Consider the following 7,303-nt stretch of genomic DNA (forward strand, 5'->3'; position numbering starts at 1 on the left):
ACGATGAGTGACTTCCATCGATTACTACCCTCTGGGTCCGACCCCGGAGCCAATTTTCCAGCCAGCGGATCGTGGAGGACCCAAGGCGACAATTGGCCAGTTTCTCCAAGAGGCGATCATGGGACACCAGATCGAAGGCTTTTTTGAAGTCAAGATATATGACATCAATCTCTTCTCCCTTTTCCAGGTGATAGGTCACCTGGTCGTAGAAGGAAATGAGATTGGTCAAGCAAGACCTACCCGCAACAAACCCGTGCTGGCTATCCCTCAGGATGTTGCCATCGGCCACTCCATTAAGGATGGACTCTTTGATAAACTTTTCCAAGACCTTCCCCGGGATAGAGGTCAGGGTGATGGGGCTGTAGTTTGCCGGATCCACTTTCCTCCCTTTCTTGAAGATAGGCACCACATTGGCCTTCTTCCAGTCTCCAGGCACTACGCCAGAGCGCCAGGAGCTCTCGAAGACCCGTGCCAGGGGCTGGGCTATGATGCTCGCCAGCTCCTTGAGTACCCTGGGGTGTAAACCATCAGGGCCAGCTGACTTGAAGGTGTCCAGCCTCTCAAGGTGTTCTTTCAGGAGGTCAGCACTGACGGAGGGCAGGGGATCTCCCTCCCCTGCACTGCACTGACAGCCCATCCCTCTCCCTCGTAGCGGACTCCAGGATGAACGTGAGTCATCAGTGTGATGAAATCCCAGCGAAGCTAACCGCACTTTGTCATTTATCAGCAGATTCACGACGAATAGATCCAAGGAAGCGATACTTCCCCTCTATGCGGCACTGGTCAGACCGCAGGTGGAGGCTGCATCCAGTTCTGGGTGTCGCACTTCAAGAAGGATGTGGATAGACTCGAGAGGGTCAAGAGGCCGCTCATATGGTCAGGGGCTTACAGGACAAGCCCGATGAGGAGAGACGGAGGGACCTGGACCTCTTCAGCCTCCGCAGGAGAAGGCCGAGAGGGGATTTTGTGGCTTGTCAGGGGGACGCAGCAAGGGATCGGAGATGCTCTGTTCACCAGGCGCCTCTTGGGGTAACAAGGAGCAATGGTCACAAACTGACAGAGAGCAGATTTAGGCTGGATATCAGGAAAAACTTCTTCATGGTAGGGGTGGCCAAAATCTGGCACGGGCTCCCAAGGGAGGGAGTGCTCTCCCCTGCCCTGGGGGTCTTCAGGAGGAGGCTGGATAGGTATCTGTCTGGGGTCGTCTGACCCCGGCGCTCTTTCCTGCCCAGGCGGGGGTCGGACTCGATGATCTGCTGAGGTCCCCTCCGACCCGAGCATCGATGAACCCGTGCTCTCGGGGAGCAGAGCCAGCCTGCCTGGCCTGCGGGATGGGGCGGCCTTCCAGCAGCTGCAGACGCCCGAACAGCGCCAGCTCCCTTGAGCCCCTGCCCAGCCCTGGCGCCTGATGCCCAGGGCACAAGAGGCCTTTATGTGCTGGGCTGGCTGAAACCCCTGGGGCTCGTGCTGGCCTGCAGGGACTCAGCCCCAGCTGCAGGACGCGAGGCACGAACAGACGCAGGCCACGTCTCTGTGGCCAGCTGCAGGCAAGCCACTAGCCCGGTGCGCGATAGAGATGGCTGGCCAGCCCCAGGCTCTGCCCGCACACGAGTGGCTTGGGGGGCAGCCGAGAGCAGCGCTGCAATGCGCGGTCACGGCTGGAGCTGGTCTTCATGCAGACACCCGGCCGTGTGCCAGGGACCCGCCTGGGCCGCTCTGGGGGACTGGCTCTCAGCAGTAAGTGTGTGCACGTTGGGTGCGGGGGGGTCTGCGTACGCGTGCACCGAGTGCAAGAGGCCATAGGGGCTCAGAGTAGGGCCACTGGAAAGGCCGGAGACCCTGCTACCCCGGAGGTGCCGGGGGCAGTCAGGGGCCCCCACATGTTCAGTCCCCTGCATGGGGGGCCCAGACAGCCCAGACCCCGTGCAAAAAGCCTGCCAGGTCAGAGGGCCGATGCACCTGCCCAGGGCCGCTGATCTATTTGGGACCCCGCAGCACAGACACGGGTACAAAAGCCCAGCCCCAGACGAGGCGCATGGTGGAGGCGGCAGCACCTACCTGTAGATGATGCAGGCGCAGTCTCGGCAGGTCCCGCAGTTGGCGATGTCCTGCCCCGTCCGGTAGGAGCGTCGCCTGCAGCAGAGCAGAAAGCCCATGAGATAGAGCCGCGGCAGCCACTACCCGCCCAGCATCCCTAGGTCTTTGCCTCCACCTGCCTGGGCGCTGACCCACGTGTCACCAGGGCAGGGGTGGGTGCACGGGAAGCCCCTGGGGGTGCCACCTCCCGGGGCTGGGGCGGGCTGCTTGCCCTGCCCCGGGGACAGGATGTTTTCAGCGCCTGGCCAGGCGGGGCTGGGACTATGCAGAGCCGGCTATGCGCGCCCCTGGGGCTGCGGCCCAGGAGGCAGGAGCAGAAGCCGCCCAGTGCTGTGTGCGGGTTCCCACGACCATGACCACGACCACGGCACCGGCATCAGGGCATGAGCTGCCCCTCGGCCGTCTCGCAGGGACCGGGCCACCTTTCCCACGGCACAGAGGAAAAGGGAGCCCGTAGCAGGGTCCGGACGCGTGCACAGAGAGAGGCAGCGGCTGGGAGCGGGACCTGCCCAGCCCACTCCTGTCTGCGGGGCCGGCCCAGGTGCAAGAGCTCGGCCACCCTCATCCAGCCCCAGCGCCAGGGATGGCCGTGGCTCTGGCACAGGCGGGGTTGGCGGGGTGCTGTCTGCACCGGGCGCGTTCCCACCAGCTGTGCGCCTTCCAGCACCCGGCGGCCCCACAAACACCCCTAGCTCATCGCACGGGGCAGGGAAGCAGGCCCCCACCCCGGCTCCCCTGGCTCCTGGGGCAGCCACGTGCTTGGGGGCAGCAGTGAGGGGCCTGGGCTGTCCCCTTCTGGGATTGGGGGGGCTGGGGCTGGCCTGGCTGCAGGGCGTCTGGTGTTGGGGACGGGCCCGTCTCCTCCCGAATGAACCCAGGCTTCTTCCTTTGGAGTCAGCCGGTCCCGTTCCTAGCTGCCGTCCCGGCTTGAAGTCTGCGTCTTACCTTATCCAGCCCCCATCCCCGCTAATGCAGCTCTCGCTGCCATCCCTGGGGTACCAAACCCCTTCTCCCCATGTAGCAGCTGCTGCTGGTGGCCACCTCCTCGCCTTCACTTCAGGACCTGAGCGATCGAGCATCTTAAGCCTCTCAAGATTTCTGCGCCCCCAGCACATTGCTACAGCCCTGCTCTGGGCACTTCCCCGTGCTCAGCATCCGGCTGCAGCGGGGTCACCAGGAGGGACCTGGGCCCAGAAAGGGCCTCGCGGCTGCCGCGCAGAGGCAGTATCAGCTCCCTGCTGCTCCGTGCACAACCCTCCTCCGCGGGCGCAGCTGCCTGCTCGACACAGCCCCCAAGCACTCCTCGCACGTGCGGCACATCCAGGACAGGGAGTCGCAGGGCGCTGCAGGGAGCAGGGCCGGCCCTGCCACGCGCCCTGTGCCACGTGCCCCCGCGGTCTCTCAAGCTCCTATCACGAGACGTGCCCGTGCTCCCAGGCGCTCCGGTCAGGCTGCAGACCTGGGCCGCCCCGTGCCCGTCATCACTGTCCCTGCCCGCCGCGTGTTCACCAGAGAGGGTTTTATATTGTGCTCCAGGTCATTGGTAAAGACACTGAATAGCGCAGAGCCAAGACCAGGCCCCTGCCGGACCGTGGTAAGATACCCCTGTGCCGACACGTCCTTGTTTACAATGATGTTTTAGGCTCAGCCTTTTGGGCTATTTTAGGCCCAGCTATTTAACTCCCTGGGCACAGGCTGCCCGATCCGGAGCGTGTAAGCAGCGTTTAGCAATGAGTGCGAGACCTGCCTTGCTCTGATGGGAGAGGAAACATCTCTCTCACTGCAAGACATGGAAACTTCATCTTGCCTCTTTCCCACAGGAGAAACACTTCTGCTTTTTCTGCATCGCGGTTTTATTTCCTTTATCTTGTCTCGGACCTGAAACACGGTCAGGATTTGCTTTGTTCTCGAGACAGTTAAAGAATTCATGCCTATCACCTTAACCCTGCTCATGTATGCTGTCAGCTTCCCATATCAATTCCCTGCATCTCCTAACCACCAGTTTTCACTGTCAACTTCCCTGTTTTTCCTCTTTCTATGTGTTGTTTCACATCCTCCTTTGACCCAGATGTCAGAAGCCTCCTTCGGCAATTGCAGAATTGGGGAGTTTTGGTTTTTGTGGGCACCTAACAGATCATTCCTGGTTCCCAAATGCTGTTCCCATGTTTTTGTTTAATGGTTTCCTGTCTCAGAGGTGCGAGTACATGGAAGCCTGACAGCCCTAGCTCCCCGCGGGAAGAGGGCTGTCACCCACAACGCGTCGAACACCTACATGTCCATCATCTCAGCCCCCGCTGGCAAAAATAAAAGTCAGTGCCCTGTCCTGTCAAGTCAATTGTGCTCACGACTGCATTCAGCTATGGGAAACTGAGCCCGTTTGAGCAGCGACAGAGCTGTTCTGTTTGCACAGAAATGCCATCGGGTCACGATCGCTTAGTCTGCGTCCCAGGTCGAGGTCTCGCCTCGAATCGCCTGGAGCAGTCCCCCGGGCTAGCCTCTTTCCACCTGCAACGTGCAGAGACTCCAGATCCGTTTTGCTAAGGGCAGCAGGGCCCGGATCCAACTCCCCCGGGACGGCGTAGGTTTTCCCTGCACATCACGGATGCAGGTTTGAGGCGCTGCGTTTGCTGTTCCTTTGTCTCGTCTGGCGTGTGCTGCAGACTCCCCCAGCCTTCCTCCCGTGTGATCTGCCAGCGCAAGCAGAGCTGCGCAGCGGAAGCCCCGCCAGGCACTTATATAACAACCGCACAATAGTTTCCCTACTCTTTGCTGTCCTGTCCCATCTCTTGCTTGCTTATGCAACCCGAGCTGTTTGCTGAAGCGAGGTCCTAACTGAGCTGCAGACAGTGCAAGCAGGTGCCTTTCCGAGCAGACACGGTGCCGTCAGATGCAGCACGGCGCTCGAGGGGTTCACAATTCTCCCCTGCGTCGGCCTTGTTTGGTCCCTTGGTCAGCAGGACGGGATCCAGTGACGTGCCCTCGCTGGGACACGTCCCCATGGAGCTCCTCGCACGTCTACACGCTCGACTCATCTCAACAGCCTCTGCAAGCATGTCTCCGTCCCTCCAGGATTGCCACTAGACACATTAAACCCCCGAGCCCCAGAGCTGCGGGGCTGGCAGGGACCTGTGGGGCTGGGGTCACATCCACCCCCAGCCCTGCCTGAGGCAGGATCAGCCCTGTCCAAACCAGCCCAGACAAACCCCATGTCCAACCCCTGAGCCACACGGCACAGTTGCCCTGACACATCCCCAGGCATCACCCCTGCCCCCGGGAAAGCAGGGGGGCCGCGGCTACCAGTGTCCCACTGCTGCCCGGGGGTCATGGACATTGCAGAGAGCCCAGGCCCGGGCCGTGCCCCCCTGCAGAGGAAGGGGAAACCCCCCAGTCCAGACCAGTCTGAGCGGGGGGGGAAATCCCTTCCTGCACCAGTGCAGCGTGAGGCTGAGCCTGAGCGTGGGGGCAAGACCCTCCACCAGGACCCTGCGGGGTCGGTGCAGCAGGAGCATTGGCACAGCCCAGCCCCAGACCCAGCCCCAGCCTGGGCTGCAGCAGCACCAGCGCATCTGGGGGGGGCTTAAACCCCCTGACACATGGAGCAGGAAGGGGAGAAGGTGGAGGGGACACCCCTGGCATCTCTCCCACGGCCGCCCTGCTCTGCCAGGGAAGAAGCGCAGAGGTCCCAGGACAGAAGCTCGTCGCTCCCTTGCTCGTAACCCTTCTGTCTTCCTGCCCCGTGATGCTCTTTGCTTCCCTGCAATGCTCTTGGCCAGTGACTGCTGCAGGACCAACTTTACCTCTCAGCCCACAACGAGCTCCTCCCTGCAACCGCCTTGGCAGAGGCCTTTAAAAAACCCAAGTGTCTTGTCAGCTACACGCATCTGTGACAGCCCCGGAGCCGGGGGGCTGGCGGGGACCCACGGAGGTCGCATCCAGTCCAAGCCCTGCCTGAGGCAGGATCAGCCCGTCGAAAGCAGCCCAGACAAACCCGTCTGACCTCTGCACAGCCACCCCCACGGCATGACTTACAAGGCGTAGCCCCCAAGTGAAGGTCTGCCTGCATCTATTAGCATATATGCAGATTAAGCTCGTGGAATCATTTGCTTGAATCATCAGAATCCTGCCTCCAACTTCATGCAGCAGAGGGGAAGGGGAGCTCCCTGGGCAGGGTGGGACTGCCTGCGTCGTCCCCTCCCCGGGGCCGCGAGCTCGTCCCACGGCCGCGCAGCCGTCCTGGCCTGGCCTCGGCCTTGACCTTGGCCCTGTGCTGGGGGACGGGCTGGGACACCCCGTGCTGCTCCCGGCAGGAGCTGCTGGAGACGTCCGGACACGGACGAGCCGGACGGGGCTGGGACCCGCAAGGGGCCAAACTCCCTGCTCCCGCCAGGGCTGATCAGCAGGTCTAGGGCCCGGATTGGGGCCCGCGTGGCAGTCCTTCCCCGGGGCAGCTCTTCTCTCCCTCTCCCCATCAGCTGTCACTTCGGTGCTGCGGGCTTGGGAAGGAGGGTCCTGGCCCCCGTTTCTCCTCGTGCGCCGGGATAGCGGATGCTCGGCTGCGACATGGGCAGCAAGACAGCTGCAGCCCGGGTCTGAGTCGGGCAGCTTCCCGCAGGCTGGCACGGGGTCAGGGCTCGGGGCTCGGGCAAGTGCATGGAAAGCAGGGTCTGGGGCGATGGGCAGCCTCGGGGCGGTCGTGTCTGGGGCTGGGGCTGTTTCAAGGGGGACGGGGTCTTGCTGGAAGGACGTCTGACCCCGGCCGGTGTCCCCATCCCCATCACCGGGGCCGTGCCAGCACCCCCCACCCGGCCACCGCGCTGCCCGTCTGCTCACCCGTCGCGCTGGGCCTCCTTCTTCTCCAGGTCCTGGATGACGTCCAGCAGCACCTTGATGGTTTGTTGGCTGGTCTCCAGGACCCCTTCCAGGGACTGCAACTGCGACCGCAGATCCCCCATGTCCCCGGGCCCCAGCGCCCGGGCCCCGACGCCCACGCGTCCCTGAGATGTTAGGAAGTGCTCGTCCCCCTTGGACAAACCCACTTGCCCCTTGGCTGCGGCCACCAGCTGCAGCAGGTCCTGCACCTGGCGCAGCGTCTCCGACTGCTCGGCCGTCAGACAGGGCTCGTCCGCCCGGGGAGCCCCGGGGGTCTGCCGGGACGGCGGTGCCCCCTGGCCGGGGCTGGCGTCGCACTGCTGGAGCCCCTCCAGTT

At 62.9% G+C, this 7,303-nt stretch overlaps 1 protein-coding gene and 1 long non-coding RNA gene across 2 annotated transcripts in view; one reads left to right on the forward strand and one right to left on the reverse strand.

Annotated features, from left to right (window-relative positions):
* The window catches only part of LOC112548010, a 12,895-nt gene extending 5,848 nt beyond the window's left edge, over window positions 1-7,047 (reverse strand). Inside the window, exons 1-2 of the long non-coding RNA XR_003091819.1 lie at window positions 6,928-7,047; window positions 2,059-2,133 (exon numbers count right to left, since the gene is read on the reverse strand). This is a non-coding gene — a long non-coding RNA (uncharacterized LOC112548010). The remainder of the gene's footprint in view (window positions 1-2,058; window positions 2,134-6,927) is intronic.
* The window catches only part of LOC102377683 (dedicator of cytokinesis protein 2-like), a 117,457-nt gene that overhangs the window by 83,835 nt on the left and 26,319 nt on the right, over window positions 1-7,303 (forward strand). The gene's annotated exons all lie outside the window — the stretch shown is intronic.

Source organism: Alligator sinensis, unplaced genomic scaffold (genome assembly GCF_000455745.1).
Source record: "Alligator sinensis unplaced genomic scaffold, ASM45574v1 scaffold1334_1, whole genome shotgun sequence".
Taxonomy (NCBI): domain Eukaryota; kingdom Metazoa; phylum Chordata; order Crocodylia; family Alligatoridae; genus Alligator; species Alligator sinensis.